Source organism: Lissotriton vulgaris, chromosome 8 (assembly GCF_964263255.1).
Source record: "Lissotriton vulgaris chromosome 8, aLisVul1.2, whole genome shotgun sequence".
Taxonomy (NCBI): domain Eukaryota; kingdom Metazoa; phylum Chordata; class Amphibia; order Caudata; family Salamandridae; genus Lissotriton; species Lissotriton vulgaris.
Window position 1 is genome coordinate 54004192 of NC_141696.1, and position 18588 is coordinate 54022779.

The following is an 18588-nucleotide window of genomic DNA, read 5'->3' on the forward strand; positions in this document are numbered from 1 at the left end:
GGGGGATATTAAAGTGCCCCTCGGGGCCAAAAAAAAAAAAAAGAATTGCGTTTTTTTGTCATAGAGGCGCAAATCGGTACGTGAACCGGGCAGCTAACCAGGCAGCTAACGGGAGTCTGAGGAGAAGCTGATTGGCTGTCAACATTGTAAACAGTCCGGAGCGGCCGCCATCTTCTCTCTCGGTAGGATCGAGAGACAAGAGGTGGTGAAAAACGAAGGGGGAAATGAAGGAAAGGGGGCAAGGTAGACCCCTCCTGACCCCCTAGGATTGATGAGGGGGATATTAAAGTGCCTCGCGGGGCAAAAAAAAAAAATGCGATTTTTCGCCGTAGAGGCGCGTCCCAGTACGCGAACCGGGCATCTAACTGGGCAGCTAACCGGCAGCGTAATGGGAGTCTGAGGAGAAGCTGATTGGGGGCCAAAAAAAAAAAAAATTTGCGTTTTTTTGTCGTAGAGGCGCAAATCGGTACGTGAACCGGGCAGCTAACCAGGCAGCTAACGGGAGTCTGAGGAGAAGCTGATTGGCTGTCAACTTTGTAAACAGTCCGGAGTGGCTGCCATCTTGTCTCTCTGTAGGATCGAGAGACAAGAGGTGGTGAAAAACAAAGGGGGAAATGAAGGAAAGGGGGCAGGGTAGACCCCCTCCTGACCCCCTAGGATTGATGAGGGGGATATTAAAGTGCCCCGCAGGGCAAAAGGAAAAAAGAAAAAAAAATTGCGATTTTTCGCGGTAGAGGCGCTTCCCGGTACGCCAACCGGGCAGCTAAACGTAGCGTAACGGGAGTCTGACATCTTGTGTTTTTGGAGCGTCCGGTTTGCGTACCGGGTAGCATTCCGGTAAGTGTAACAAGGGGAAAACCAAGAGAAACAGTAAAATAAAATTTAAAGGAATAGATTTCCACCAAACTTGGCAAAATTGTAGGGACTGTTTGTTTAATGTGCCTTTGCAAGGCCTCAAGATATGTGTACGTGTGGATTTTGTCTAATTAAGGTTAAAAAAAATATATATATATCTGTAAGCGTGCTCTGGCGCGCTTACGTTACAGGTTTTGTTTGCGCTGCAGAGACGATACGTCACGTTTATGTGACGCGTCATGAGGCGTCTCACGTGGCTACGTGGTACGTCACGTAATAAAGAATATATTTTACAGCTATAGATATTAGCTTTTAAAAAACCAATGAAATTCACTGAAAAAACCATAGGTTATAGACTATATATAGTTAGGAATTTGCATTTACAAAACCTTGAAAATTCACTGAAAAAACCATGGGTTATAGACCATATATAGTTAGGGATTAGCATTTACAAAACCTTATTTTACTCGCATAAAACCATTGAAATTCGCATATATAGTTAGTTGCGCTAACTATATATCGCGCACCCGCAATCCACTGCTGATGATGTCACATATTACATCATTCATGACATGGTCAGTGACATCACTGATGACATCACTGATGACATCTCAAATGACATCACTGATGACATCACTGATGACATGTCAAATGACATCACTGATGACATCACTGATGACATCTTAAATGACATCACTGATGACATCACTGATGACATCATTCATGTGATAATACGATGAAGCTCTTCAGACTCTAATATAACCTTAGATCCACTCAGTGTAAACAGACACTCACAGACTGTCACTCATCCATGGAGTTACTCACACACCTAGTCAGTCATGCAAAGTATCAATCACACCTCCATTTCCTCAACTATACAGTTATACACACCTTACTTATTCAAACATATACTAACACATATTTACTCTCTTATACAATCCCTGATACAAGTTCACAATGATCCACACAGCCACTCACACATTCACTGGCTCTTATGCACAGTTATTTATATATGTCAACTCTCACATGTACTGTGTTTTACATATGTACTTACTTTGACATGGTAGCACTGAGATATCCATTCATTCACCAATACACTCATGCACACAGTTAACCGCCCATACAGCTGTTTCCACATGCACTTTTGAACCCATACATCTAGTGAATCAACTGCTCACACATCTATGCACAGAGTCATACACCTCCCAGCCACCCACACACACACTCAGTCTCCCATACAAATACTTGGGCAACCAATCAATAACCCATATAGTTACTCATATAGCTACTGATCAACACATGCAGCAGTTTACAGAACAACAGACAGATGCACAAATTAAGACAGTTTAGTCACTAACCCATGCACTCAGTGAGACACATCTAATCACTCTCTCATACAGTCAGTCATGCACCTACTAAATCCTTCAACCAGACACTTATACATCCACTCATTCTTCAATATGTAAGACATATTTTAACTTTACAGAAACATACAGTCACTGGATGATGTCATCAGTGATGTCACTGACCATGTCATGAATGATGTAATATGTGACATCATCAGCAGTGGATTGCGGGTGCGCGATATATAGTTAGCGCAACTAACTATATATGCGAATTTCAATGGTTTTATGCGAGTAAAATAACGTTTTGTAAATGCTAATCCCTAACTATATATGGTCTATAACCCATGGTTTTTTCAGTGAATATATATATATATATATATATTATATATATATATATATATATATATATATGAAACATAATCTAAACTTTACATATTTAAACTTTACAGAAACACACAGTCACTGGATGATGTCATCAGTTATGTCATCAGTGACGTCATTTGAGATGTCATCAGTGATGTCACTGACCATGTCATGAATGATGTAATATGTGATGTCATCAGCAGTGCATTGCAGGGACGCGAGTTATAGTTAGCTGAACTAACTATAACAGTGGGATTACTATGGTTTTGTAGGAGTGAAATGTCCAGCTAACTAGAACATCCCTGAAACCTATAGTTTTTTCAGTGAATTTCTAAAGTTTTTTAAATGCTAATTTCTAACTATCACGTCCCTGAAACCTATGGTTTATTCAGTGAATCTATATAAATATGCTGAAAAACCAAAGGTTTCAGGGAAGTTATAGTTATAAATTAACACTTAAAAAACATTGAAATTCACTGAAAAAAACCATAGGTTTTACTGACGTTATAGTTAATTGGACATTTCACTCATACAAAACCAGAGAAATTCCGCTGTTATAGTTAGTTTAGCTAACTATAATTCACGCCCCCAAAATGCACTGCTGATGACATCACATATTACATCACTCATGACATGGTCAATGACATCACTGATGACATCTCAAATTACATCACTGATGACATCATCCAGTGAATGTGTTTTTCTTTAAACTTTAAATATGTATTACATATATACCAAGCTGCATTGAGGAATGAGTGGGCGTATAAGCGTCTGGATGGAGGATTTAGTAGGTGTGTGACTGACTGTTTAAGTGAGTGATTAAATGTGTTTTACTGAATGCATGGGTTAGTGACTAAAGAGTGTGAATGTCTGTATCAGTCTGTCTGCTGTTGTATAAGCTGCTGCATGGTTTGCGCAGTAGCTACATCAGTGTCTAAATGGGTTATTGATTGGTTGCCAGAGTATTTATATAGCTGTCTGACTGTGTGTGTGGCTGCGTGGGAGGTGTGTAACTCTGTGCATACTTGTTTGAGTGGTTGATTCACTGGGTGTATGGGCTTAGGAGGGCATGTGGAAACAGCTGTATGGGTGATTAAGTGTGTGTATGAGTGTGTCAAAGAGTGAATTGATGTCTCATTGGTACATGTACAAGTAACTACATATGCAAAAGGCAGTGTATGTGAGAGTTCAAATATATAAATGACTATACATTAAAGGCAAAGATTGTGACAGTGGCTGTATACATGAGTGTGCACTTGTATCAGTGTATGTCTGTATGCATTTCTTTCTGTTTGCATAAGTGATATGTTGTGTGTATTTTCAGGTATAGGTTAGTAAATGGAAGTATGATTGATTCTTTGCCTGACTCACTATGTGTGTGAGTAACTCTGGTTGAGTGCTGGTATGTGGGTGTCTGTGTAGGTGTATGAGTGCATATGTTAGTGTTGTATTGATGAGTGACTGCATGTATGAGTGATTGTATGGGTGAATGAATGGATGTATGTATAGACCTAACAACCAGTGACTTGATATGTAGTAAGTGGCATTGGTGTGTCTATGGTTTCGAAAATGGTATTCTGTATTTTGGAGACAGTGTATCAAAGGTTATATTAGGGTGTGAGAAGGTGCATCAGATTGTCACACAAATTATGTCATCACTGATGTCATTTGAGATGTCATCAGTGATGTCATCAGTGATGTAACTGACCATGTCATGAATGATTTAATATGTGATGTCATCAGCAGTGCATTGCAGGGGCGTGAGTTATAGTTAGCTGAACTAACTATAACAGCAGAATTTCTCTGGTTTTGTATGAGTGAAATGTCCAACTAACTATAACGTCAATAAAACCTATGTTTTTTTTCAGTGAATTTCAATGGTTTTTTAAGTGTTAATTTCTAACTATAACTTCCCTGAAACCTATGGTATTTTCAGTGAATTTCAAATGTTTTTTATATGGTAATTTCTAATTATAACGTCCCTGAAACCTATGGATTTTTCAGTGAATTTCAAAGGTTTTTTAAATGGTAATTTCTCACTATAACGCCTCTGAAACCTATGTTTTTTTCAGTGAATTTCAAAGGTTTTTAAATGTACTTTCTAACTATATCTTCCCTAAAACCTACTATTAATAATAATAGCGGGTACTTGTATTAGTAGTTAGGCCATTCCATAAGTACATGACTAGTAACTGGATGATTATAGTGCTATAAAGAGAGTGCATAGTGTATTTATAAGTGCTTTGGTATTAATGAAGTGATTAGATAAGCACAATGTGCTAGATGGGTGATTGTAGAAGTGCATGGGGACTGACAGGGTGATTGCTAGAGTGCATGGGTACTACCAGGGTATTTAGAGGAGTGAATAAGTAGTATGTACCTCCTTAGAAGTCTGTATGGATAGTGCACAGACAATTGTAGCACTGCTTGTGTCAGTGCTTGGGCCATTGTATGAGTACATCAGCAGTGACTGGATGATTACAGTACTGCAAGGAGAGTGTATGCTGAATTTATAAGTACTTGGGTATTAGTGGAGAGATTTCATTAGTGTATAGTACTGGTTGGGTGACTGGAGATGGGCACGGGGACTCACGGTGTCTTTGATAGACTGCAAGGGTAGTACCTGGGTGGATTATTCTTACCTGTTTTCAAGTAGATATGAAATTAATAGTAATATATGTTCACTTCTTTTTTTAAATGCAAATTTAAAGTATTTTAAACTTTAGTAGTAAGGTCTGCAAAACAGAAGAACAAAATTATTTTATTACATATAATGTTATACTTTTCGCAACACAATATAAGTATACAATTATATCCCATATTCAATTTGCCATTTTTTGCTGTCTTCAGATTGTTTTGAATTTCACCATGATTTCAATGTTAATCATCAGATGACAGCGGGCAAAAAAATACAATCAATAAGATTGTTAAAAAAAACATACTTCTCTTCAAAATATCTACAACCAATGCAACTTGGTATTTACATTTTCACAAATAAACATCCTTAGTAACATAGTATATAATACAAAGATCAAATATTATCACCACCTTCTTTCGAACACAATCTTTCAAACGCAATATGAAAGAAGAGAATTAATAATTGAAACCGTAATTATGAGCATATTCCCTATTGGCCGAATTATGTTACTGAAAATATTTATATTGAGTGTATCCGAAATAAACATTGGAATTCATATACACACCTTCCCAATAGGCCAAATGATATTTCTGAAAACATTTGCAATGAGGATATCCAACATACACTTCTAAAATCATATTCACATGTTTCCAATAGGGTGAATGATGTTTCTAAAATCACTTGTAGTGGAAATATCCAAAATATACTCAGTAATTCATGTTGATATCTTCTTAAAATTTTGGCATCAAAAATATTAAGTATGAATTTGGAAATTCATTAGGCAACCAAAATGTATACTCCAAATGTGCATCGCTACATAGTGCCCATCCTTTATTGCATTTTAAATATACAGTATTATGTCCAAATGTTGAAGTTGGTCCATGGTGGAAAAAAATAGCTACTGTTTTAAAAGTTGTTCCTGAAATCGACACTTGACCTGCCACAAAATTTTTAATTTTGGTTTCTAGCCGCCTGATTCATCAAGCTTTTTTGCGCTCGCAAAGGGCCAGATTCTGTGAATCTGGCCCTTTGCGGGAGCGATTTTTGCATTTGGGATTCAGCATCCCAAATGTAAAAATCGGTAATTGCGATCTCGCAATTTTGCGAGGAATTACATTTAAGGAATCTCTATTTGAGATTCCTTAAATGCAATTCATCATCCTATTTTTTTTTTGCGAATTCGCAATTTCTAGGCGCAATTTACCGCGAGGTCAGACCTCGTGGTAAATTGCGAAAACTCAGAAAAATGCATTTAATTGCATTTTTCTGAGTTGCATGTTACACACACACACATGTACTTTGGACATGTGTGTGTGCAACACCTGTGTAATATTTCATTTGAGGGGTGCTACAGGGTGTCCTGTGGACACCCCTGGCACCCTTCAAATCGCTATCTTATTTGCGATTAGCAAATTGCTAATCGCAAATAAGGAATACTCCCCATTCATTCCTATGGGCCTTTTGGCCCATAGGATTGAATGGGGAGTTATTCCTTATTTGCGATTATCAATTAGCTAATCGCAAATAAGGAATTGTAAGGAATCGCATTTTTATTGCATATTCCTACATGAATCCCGTTTTGCGAGTCCTTAATAGTGATTCGCTATGAATCGCTATTAGGGCCTCGCAAAACGGGAGCATGATGAATCAGGCGGTAAGTTTGTTCCATCTGCTCTACAACGTAATACATAGTCCACATCTTTCTATAAATAATGTTGACAACATTTCCGATTTGCACTGAGTACATTCCATATGTTGATTAGATGATTTTACTAGTTCGTTGAAAGACACTGTTTTAAAATCTGGCATTGTCAAATATATGAATCGTTCAGTGTCTATTTTAGTTGTAGATGAAAATGAACAGCTGGCACATCTATGAACCCTGTAATGTAGTCCAAACAGATTTTCAATTTGTATACCTTCATCTTCTAATACTGCAAGCATAAACATAAGAAACTCCTGAGCATCTTGCTGTACATTCTGTGTAAATTGTGAAGCACCAGAACATATATCCAGAAGATTCCGCACATCAGAAGCAGTATGGATTTTCGTTTTATTCGTTTTCAACTTCTCAAAAATATATTGTAGCAAAGAACAAAATCTTTTTTCTCAATTTCAATAATTGTGTGCTGTAGATTTTCTAAAAAAAAGACAACGTTCACAATTACATTAGCATAGCAGTTGATACCTGAACTATTTTCTAACTGATATCCTACAATATTAACAACCGTGTTCCCTTCTATTTTCTTTCCTGAGCCGTCATTCTTTTCAATTCTTTTTTCTTTGCAACCTCAGTATAATCCTTATCATATTTTCATTTTGGACGTATTAAACGTTTTTCATAAATAGGATATTTACCTAAGTTAAGAGCATAGAGCCTTCTTAACCTATTGTACACTTTTACACAATTTACCTCTGCACTAATCTTTTGCTCATCAAAAACAATCAAATACAATCCTGATAACGTTCTTACTCGAGACAATGCAACATACACCACACCCTCTTTAAACACAGAACTTCCAATATTTACCAAAGCATTGTCTACACTTAAACCTTGAGATTTATGAATACTCACTGCATGTGCTAAACAACCAGGAAACTGTTTTCTACGAACATACAAATCTTTTACAAGCAAGAAACGAACAAAACAGCTACCAATTTCTTTCACCTCTTCAATCTGATCAAATGTAATCTTCAAAAATTCAATCTCATCTCCATTTGCAAACTAACAAAGTCAACAACTTTACTCATTGCTCCATTTACTGAACCTTATTCAACATCTAAATTACACCATAATATTACCCGGCAGTTTACAGAGACATAATAGGTCTTTTCCAAACCAGCAGTCTTAGATGTTGATTTTTCCAAATAGTCTAATTTTAACTGCCATTTCTCTGACAAAAGAATATTTACTCCTTGATGTTCTATTTTATCAACAGCTACTATTGTCATTATCGGTTCATTCTCCAGCTTCAACATTTCTTCATTGATGTAGAGCATTCTTTTAGTGTTGGCATAAGGCAAATTATAGATTCCTTTTCTGCAATTCTTCGGTAGATTGTTTCAGCTGCAATATTTTCTGTTGGAAACAAGTTTTTTAGTAGCCAACTTTCTAAAGCATTTTTTCCATCCTTTTCCATAATCTTCATCATTTGCTTGTCGCATGCTCTTGATAAGATTCTTATATTCAAAATAAATCATAATATTTACATTTCCAATACTTCCCGAACATTTTTTTCATCAAGAATGGTTTTAAAGACAGGTTGGCCTTTCACAGGTTTAAGTTGTAGTAGATCACCAAATACAATTACATGTTTTCCTCCAAATAAAAGATCGTAATTTGTTTTTAAAATCTGCTGCATCCTTTATTGTGCAAACACAAGCATTAAGTTTGAGACCATGCTTACTTAATCCATTACCAGAAGTTTAATTTTCTTTAGTACTCTTGAAACTTCGAAACAAGCTTCTCCAGATAGCTTGTGGTATTCCAATTTATTTTCATGTTCTACTGGTAACAAAAGTAGACAATGTAATGTAACCCCTTTAATGTTGTGTGCTGCTAACCCAGTTGGAGCAGTTACAACACAAGACAAATGTGAATATGTTCTTTTCTGTAGATAACTTGACAAACATTTTATCAAGAAACTTTTCCCCATTCCAGCTTGTCCACTGATGTACATAAGAATAGGTCTAAATGAGGTACATTGGCAATCATTCTTTTCATGCAGTAATCCATGTGCTATCTGTTGTGTAACTTGGTGATGATATATTTCTTTCTGTTCAGTATTCAGATGTTCCTCTAAATTTTCCAAATCAATATTGTCCTGTTGTGCTTGTTGCATCACTGTTTTCACTTCACTCTGCCGCTTCATTTCAAGTATGGCTTCTCCAGTGGATCTTGACTTTGTGGAGCAGAACCCTGACTATCTTGAGAACTATCTCTAGCTATTTCAGCTGCAATAGTTTTTTCTTGATTAATCTCTTCTTTCAACATTTGGAAATAATCTGGAAAAATTGTACATTCAATGCTATCTTAACATGCATTGAAAGAATCCTCAGAGCAGTCAAAATCTCCAAGTAATTCCATTTCAGTCCGCCCAGTTTTGAAGAGTTGCAGAAGAGCTAAATAGAAAAACTCTCTTTCATCTGGAGTATCATAACTTAATTTCCTGTGATTAATCAGATTTCCTTTGTCACGCTTTACCAAACATCCTTCAGATCCAATTACAGCGTATTTTCCTTCATTTATATTTTCTATGACTTTTTTAAAAAACTATACTGTTGCAGTATTTGATATATACAGATAGTTTCCAGGTATGGACTTCTATTTGGATAGTACAAATCCAACATATTTGTTTTCAAAATATCTGTACTTTCCGGTTCATTCAGTGCCAAGTATTCAATTTCTTGTACAGATTTCAAAACTTGATTTTGTGCTGCAGCAAGACCAAGACTTATCCAAATGTTTAATTATGCTATAATGTAATTTAATTAATTAATTTAATGTTGTTTAAATTTTGCGTAATTTAATTCTGTAGCGGGTTGTGGGTTTATAGTAACCCTAGGCGAAGCACTACGCTACGCTCGCGGAGCTTGCGAAGTTTATGCAACTTCGCACTACGCGAGCTGCACGTAGCACATTGCGAACATGCGTAGTGCAGCGTAGCGTAGTGCAGCGCTCATTTTTTGCTTTTTCGCGATCCTGAACGTCATGTTCGCGACCGCGAGCAAGCAAAATGACATCCTGGCGAGATTCTCAATGCGGGGAGGTAAGGTTTCTCATTGTGAGTGGTTGCGCATGCTCGCGACCGCTCTCAATGAGAAACTACCAGTTCTCGTTGAGAAACCTGCAGCTCGAGTAATAATCTACTCGAGCAGCAGAAAACTACAGCTCGCACTGTGCAATCTGCAGTTTTCAATGATTGCACAGTGCCGGATGCTTGTCTGCACTGTACAATCATTGAAAACACATCTTGCACAGTGCGAACATGCTACTACGCAGCTCGCGTAGTGCTACGTGAAGTTTGCGTAGTGCAAAGTGCACTTCGCGTAGCGCTACTTCGCGAACTACGCCCACCCTTAGTTTATAAGGGAATAGGGTGGGAAGTAATTTAAATATGTTAATTTATGTAGTGTTATTTATTTATAATTACTTGTTAAATAATTGTTATTTGGTAATTAATTAAATTTAAATTGCCAATTAATTTTATTTAATTGATTAATTGATAATTATGTTAATTTAACTAATTTAATTTCTGTAGGTGGTTGTGGGTTTGTAGGGGAATAGGGTGGGAAGTAATGTAATTATAACTAATTACATATGTTATTTTTTTGGGTATTTATTAGATTTTAATTGCTAAGTAACTTTTTAATTACTGATTAATTAATTGTTAATTTGTAATTAATTAGTATTAATAGATAGCTAATTGTAATGATTAATTTAAATTAGTATTTGTAAATAATTAATTATTATATTATATTAAATTGGTAATTACTTAAAAAAATATAGATATTAATATATATATTTTTTAAACTAATATATGAAGTATATACTTTCCCTACTGTTGCACTCAATGGAGTGGGAATAGTAATTTTTACCCCTACGCTATCCAACGCTTTCCCTACTGTTGCACTCTCTGGAGTGGGAATAGTAATTTTTACCCCTACGCTATCCAACGCTTTCCCTACTGTTGCACTCTCTGGAGTGGGTATAGTAATTTTTACCCCTACGCTATCCAACCCTTTCCCTACTGTTGCACTCTTTGGAGTGGGAATAGTAATTTTTACCCCTACGCTATCCAACGCTTTCCCTACTGTTGCACTCTCTGGAGAGGGAATAGTAATTTTACCCCTACACTATCCAACCCTTTCTCTACAGTTGCACTCTCTGGAGTGGGAATAGTAATTTTTACGCCTACGCTATCCAACCCTTTCTCTACTGTTGCACTCTCTGGAGGGGGAATAGTAATTTGTACCCGTAAGCTATCCAACGCTTTTCCACCTGTTGCACTCTCTATAGTGGGAACAGTAATTTTTACCTCTATGCTATCCAACGCCTTACCTACTGTTGCACTTTCTGGAGTGGGAATAGTAATTTTTACCCCTACGCTATCCAACGCTTTCCCTACTGTTGCACTCTTTGGAGTGGGAATAGTAATTTTTACCCCAACGCTATCCAACGCTCTCCCTACTGTTGCACTCTCTGGAGTGGGAAAAGTAATTTGTACCCCTATGCTATCCAAAGCTTTCCCTACTGTTGCACTCTCTGGAGTGGGAATAGTAATTTTTACCTTTATGCTATCCAACGCCTTACCTACTGTGCACTTTCTGGAGTGGGAATAGTAATTTTTACCCCTACGCTATCCAACGCTTTCCCTACTGTTGCACTCATTGGAGTGGGAATAGTAATTTTTACCCCTACGCTATCCAACGCTTTCCCTACTGTTGTACTCTGTGTAGTGGGAATAGTAATTTTTACCCCTACGCTATCCAACCCTTTCTCTACTGTTGCACTATCTGGAGTGGGAATACTAATTTGTACCCCTACGCTATCCAAAGCTTTCCTTACTGTTGCACTCTCTGTAGTGGGAATAGTAATTTTTACCTCTACGCAATCCAACGCCTTACCTACTGTTGCACTTTCTGGAGTGGGAATAGTAATTTGTACCCCTACGCTATCCAACACCTTCCCTACTGGTGCACTCCTTGGATTGGGAATAGTAATTTTTACCCCTATGCTATCCAACGCTTTCACTACTGTTGCACTCTCTGGAGTGGGAATAGTAGTTTTTACCCCTACGCTATCCAACGCTTTCTTTACTATTGCAGTCTCTGGAGTGGGAATAGTAATTTGTACCCCTACGCTATCCAACGCTTTCCCTACTGTTGCACTCTCTGGAGTGGGAATAGTAATTTTTACCTCTACGCTATCCAACGCCTTACCTACTGTTGCACTTTCCAGAGTGGGAATAGTCATTTGTACCCCTTCGCTATCCAACGCTTTCCCTACTGGTGTACTCTTTGGAGTGGGAATATTAATTTTTACCCCTACGCTATCCAACCCTTTCTCTACTGTTGCACTCTCTGAAGTGGGAATATCAATTTGCACCCCTACACTATCCAACCCTTTCCCTACTGTTGCACTCTCTGGAGTGGGAATAGTAATTTTTACCTCTACGCTATCCAAAGCCTTATCTACTGTTGCACTCTCTGGAGTGGGAATAGTAATTTTTACACTTCCGCTGTCCTAGGGTAATAATATTGGATATTTTTTAATTATATTATGTTACTATATATATATGTTTTAACACATATGATTGTAAAATCTTTTTATAACTTTATTTAATTATTTAATTAATATAAGGTAGTTTAAGTATTTTTAAGTATATTTTAGTAATTAATTACAATTAATTGTTAAATAATTGTTATTTGGTAATTAATTACATTTTAAATGCCAATTAATTTTATTTAATTGATTAATTGATAAATATGTTAATTTAACTAATTTAATTTCTGTAGCGGGTTGTGGGTTTGTAGGGGAATAGGGTGGGAAGTAATGTAATTATAACTAATTACATATGGTAATTATTTTGGGTATTTATTAGATTTTAATTGCTAAGTAACTTTTTAATTACTAATTAATTAATTGTTAATTTGTAATTAATTAGTATTAATAGATAACTAATTGTAATGATTAATTTAAATAAGTATTTGTAAATAATTAATCATCATATTATATTAAAGTGGTAATTACTTAAAAAAAAATTATAGATATTAATATATATATATTTTTAAATAGTATATGAAGTATATACTTTCCCTACCGTTGCACTCACTGGAGTGGGAATAGTAATTTTTACTCCTACGCTATCCAACGCTTTCCCTAATGTTGCACTCTCTGGAGTGGAAATAGTAATTTTTACCCCTACGCTATCCAACACTTTCCCAACTGTTGCACTCACTGGAGTGGGATTCTTAATTTTTACCCCTACGCTATCCAACGCTTTCCCTTCTTTTGCACTCTCTGGAGTGGGAATAGTAATTTTTACCCCTACGCCATCCAACACTTTCCCTAATGTTGCACTCTCTGGAGTGGGAATAGTATTTTTTACCCCTATGCTATCCAACCCTTTCCCTACTGTTGCACTCTTTGGAGAGGGAATAGTAATTTTTACCCCTACGCTATCCAACGCTTTCCCTACTGTTGCACTCTCTGGAGTGGGAATAGTAATTTGTACCCCTACGCTATCCAACGCTTTCCCTACTGTTGCACTCTCTGGAGTGGGAATAGTAATTTTTACCTCTATGATATCCTATCCAACGCCTTACCTACTGTTGCACTTTCTGGAGAGGGAATAGTAATTTTTACCCCTACGCTATCCAACGCTTTCCCTACTGTTGCACTCTTTGGAGTGGGAATAGTAATTTTTACCCCTGCGCTATCCAACGCTTTCCCTACTGTTGCACTCTCTGGAGTGGGAATAATAACTTTTACCCCTACGCTATCCAATCCTTTCTCTACTGTTGCACTCTCTGGAGTGGGAATACTAATTTGTACCCCTCTGCTATCCAACGCTTTCCCTACTGTTGCACTCTCTGTAGTGGGAATAGTAATTTTTACCTCTACGCTATCCAACGCCTTACCTACTGTTGCACTTTCTGGAGTGGGAAAAGTAATTTGTACCCCTACGCTATACAACGCTTTCCCTATTGTCGCACTCTCTGGAGTGGGAATAGTAATTTTTACCTCTACGCTATCCAACGCCTTACCTACTGTTGCACTTTCCAAAGTGGGAATAGTAATTTGACCTTTGACCTTTACTCCTGAGGCGGAAGCCGGGAGCTACAGTCACGAGCACTCGCTCATTTTTAAAATACTTTGAGAGTCACGATAACTTGTACTTTGGTTAAAAATTACGATCTGACAAACCTGTGTGAATGCGTGTGTGTTGATTTTAAAAACCTCACCTTCCCACAGCTCCACTCACCCGCCCACAGCCTCACAGCAGATCTTAGCGCTGCCGAGGACTCGCAGTGAAAACAAACATTGCCGCCATTTCCCGCCGCACTCTGAGGCCATGCCCCTTTTTACGAGGCCACGCCCCCTGAGTACTTAAGACGCGAAAGGCAAGCGTCTGGTCAGAAGACCTTTTCTCCTGAGGCGGAAGCCGGGAGCTACAGGCACGAGCACTCGCTCATTTTTAAAATACTTTGAGAGTCACGATAACTTGTACTTTGGTTAAAAATTACGATCTGACAAACCTGTGTGAATGCGTGTGTGTTGATTTAAAAAACCTCACCTTCCCACAGCTCCACTCACCCGCCCACAGCCTCACAGCGGATCTTAGCGCTGCCGAGGACTCGCAGTGAAAAGAAACATTGCCGCCATTTCCCGTCGCACTCTGAGGCCACGCCCCTTTTTACGAGGCCACGCCTCTCTACCGAGACCTCCTCTCTCTATAAAATATGTGCATGTACCGATCGCGCAGCGGGCGAGCGCAGCGGGTACGACGTTTGCGCGCCGAAGGCGCACCTAAGGCAAGCCCGTCTGCGCCCGTCCGCGCCAGCTCTGGGCCTAGGGCCAGCCATGCTGTCAGTCCCTTACCGGCCACGAGAATCACGTGGACCAGCTCACAGCTACTAGACCTAGGTAAGACATCCTGCTCGTCTCCCATCACTTGTAGCTTTCCTCTACCTTGCCCCTTCCGGCACAAATGCCCAAATTGTCCTTTCTCCCTCTGTCCCGACTGGACTCGTACCAGGAACAGTACACCAGCAACTAAGCAACCCCCCCCACCAACACCTACTCCATGGGTTTGGTGAATTGTCGCTCTCTACCCAGCCACGCCAATGACATCTGGCTTTTACTGTCTACCTCATCCTGGGACGCACTGTTCCTAACAGAGACTTGGATTAAAGACTCCTCCAATCCTGAAAGCAATCTAACAAAAGAAGGGTTGGAGCAAGATACCTGCACCTGTCGTAGTCAGTGACTCTTGAATAGTATGATGGTGCTTGAGAAACCTAGGAACACAACCCTATAAGTTCCTTTTAAGGACAGAGTCCTAAACAAACAACAAAAGCTGTGGAATCAGCACCCATTTACAAAGTACAATTGCAAATAATGTCCTTTAGAACAGTGGTAAGCATCCGTATCAAATGAACAGGTCCGAGCTTGGCAATCGTATATTTTCAATCCTTTATTTTGATTTCACAGTAGAAAAATGATCCAATTCACAATGGATTTTCTTTTTTTCTTTTTTTCTACCCAAGGCGTTACGTCTCTACAAATGAGATTTCTTCAGGGCTAAAAAACATATAAAAAGTTTATATAAAAACACTCATATATACACTTACATATTATTTACAGCAAAGATTACAAACATCTATGTACAAAAAGATTTTCATGGAGAAAAGAAGAAATAGTCCAAGTTATTTACAGCTGTGAAGTGGATTATGCTGCTTGCTTTTTGTGAGATAGGGAAAAGCTCCACTTGTATCTTTCACACTGATATGTTAGAACTTTGAGACATGGGACATTTTCTGCACAAAATTACCATGTCATTTAAAAAATATATTCCTCAAAAAATATTGGTTTCTCTATAAATTAACTTTATGTTTATGCTAATCCTTAGGTCAGAGAAGATATTGCACTCAGTTGTAAATAAAACATCATATCTTGTTTTGAAAAAACCGATCATACCTCAAACATCTGTCTTATGGTATGCAGTATGAGCTGGCGAGTTCTTAAAATGCTTGAAAAACTTGTGAGAGATCTAGAATGTACACATAGATTATATTAAAAAACAAAGCGCTACTCATGTGATGTTTAGGAAATGCAGAGATCAAAAAGAAGGACAGTCCATTAACTTGCCCATAGCATGAAAAACAATATTCCATCAAATTGCATGGTTATATCAACAAATATAAGATTGCCAAATATTCTATGGTTATCAAGAACTTCAAGTGATTACCATCACAATAAGTCATCCCGAATATCTTTGAAAAAACATTTGAAATGTTTCTAAAAAGAGCTCAACATGAAGTAAATCAGACTTCTATTATTACAAATCAAAACAAATATACAAATTAATAATCTGTTCTGACAAACTAAAATACTGTTACAGTTAAAATTCCTAATGCAGTCATTCAGAGGTATATATTGCAAAAAAAAATGAGTACCTGTCATGTCCTACGAGTATTTAGAAATGACTGTTTAAAAGAGAGAAAAGAAAAAAATCTATCAGAGAAAATATATTCAGGAAATATATCTTGTAAACTTTACATATGAAGCAATTAGATTTGACAACCATTTTCGTTGAAACTAATGTAATGCAAAAATAGGGAATGTGATAGTTCAGAATAACAAGAATATTGTAATGTCTCCCATTGTATATTAGGAACCCAGAAATCAGGAAATGGTTTGATACCGTTTAAACACTACCACACATGGTTGATGGTGACCCAACAATAACTTGAGACATTTAAATCTCTGGAATATATTGTATGTGTCGTTCGTTTTAACAGAAAGGATGTTAAAAAGTATCCCATTGTATAATGGGAACCCAGAAATCAGGAAACGATTTGAAACCGTTTAAGCACTATCACACACGGTTTGATGTAACCCAACAGTAACATGAGACATTAAAATCACTGGAATATATTGTTTATATCGTTCGTTTTTAACAGAAAGGATATTATAAAGTCTCTCATTGTATAATGGGAACCCAGAAATCAGGAAACGATGAGACTAAGTAAGTAGTATGGTGTATAGAAAAAAGCGGCACCCGATGCAGTCTTAGTTTAATGGACCAAAAGAACGCCAATCAGAATGACCCAACCCCAAACACATGAAAGTTGGCAGACATCTTGGAATGTCTTTTGACTTAACCGAACCTTCCATAAAACCAAAAACGTAAGAAACGTGTATAAAGAATCATTCCCATAAGAGTTAACTGGTGTAAAGCGAGTGATTGATAAAATAAGGAAAAACTGTCGACTGCATAAGGCAGCGTATCTAACAGCGAAACTTACCTTGGGGACGGCATGGTGACCCGCTGAAGCGAACAGCACGGATTCAGGGTAGCGAATAAGGAGTTTGAAAGAAAGCTGGTTTATATAGGGGAGTAATTGTATAATTAATGACACGTGTAAAATTTTTTTGAAACTCGGAAAAGCGGAAGTGAATATCGCAGTGAATAAGGAAGCGAAAATGGCGGCCATCTTATAATTCCGGTAATACATATCCTGCATAGATCTTCCTCGATAACTATAAGCGTAAAAGGATATGTATATAGAAAAAATAAGCAAAAGGAGACAAGCCTATTAGGGTATAGTGTTAGTGGCAGAATAAACAATTTAAAGTAGCGTTTGTAATTGTCAATGGGGTCTCAAAAAAAAAGATCTGTATTAATCACGTAAGTAAAAGAAAAAAAATCTATACACAAAACATAAAAAAACCGCAGTTAGATGAGAATAGAAAGGTGAAGGATTATAGAAATTAAAATGGAGCGAGAAAAAGAACGTATGTTAGGCACTCGATGATCAAAATGAGAACTAACTAATGGTCTTAGATCAGGGGTACTCGTAGTACGGCCCGCGGGCCTGTGGCGGCCCGGCAAGCCTTTCCTGGCGGCCCGCGGAACCCCGAGACATCATATCTGTGTTTTACGTTTTTTTTAAAGTGTCTGCAGCAGCGCGAGAGACTCTGCTGCTCTGTGGGAGCTGACGATCGGGCGATCTTAGCAATGGCCAGAGTAAAGCTGCAGGGGCCTAAGAAGAGGTGAAATACAAAGGCCACATTAACATGCAAATTATCTTTTAAAGACCCATTAAGAGCTCAGGTGCGGCTGTGAGTGTGTGTGCGCCCCGGCTGGCACACAGGCAGGGTGAGATGACCGAGGGTGACAGAGGGAGTAGGAGGGAAAGGGAGGGGCAGGGGGACGGAGTGGGAGTGAGGGAGTGAGTGTCAGAGAGCGTGAGTGAGTGAGAGGGAGTGAGTGAGTGAGAGGTAGTGAGAGTGAGTGAGTGAGTGGGAGTGAGGGAGTGAGAGAGAAGGAGTGAGTGAGAGGGAGGGAGTGAGTGAGGGAGTGAGGGAGGGAGTGAGAGGGAGGGAGGGAGAGGGAGTGAGAGAGAGAGAGGGAGTGAGTGAGAGGGAGTGAGAGGGAAGGAGTGGAAGGGAGGGAGTGAGTGAGAGGGAGGGAGTGAGGGAGTGAGTGAGAGGGAGTGAGTGAGAGGGAGGGAGGAATGAGTGAGTGAGTTGGAGTGAGTGAGAGGGAGGGAGTGAGTGAGTGAGAGGGAGGGAGTGAGAGAGAGGGAGTGAGCTAGAGGGAGGGAGGGAGTGAGAGGGAAGGAGTGGGTGGGAGGGAGTGAGAGGGAAGGAGTGGG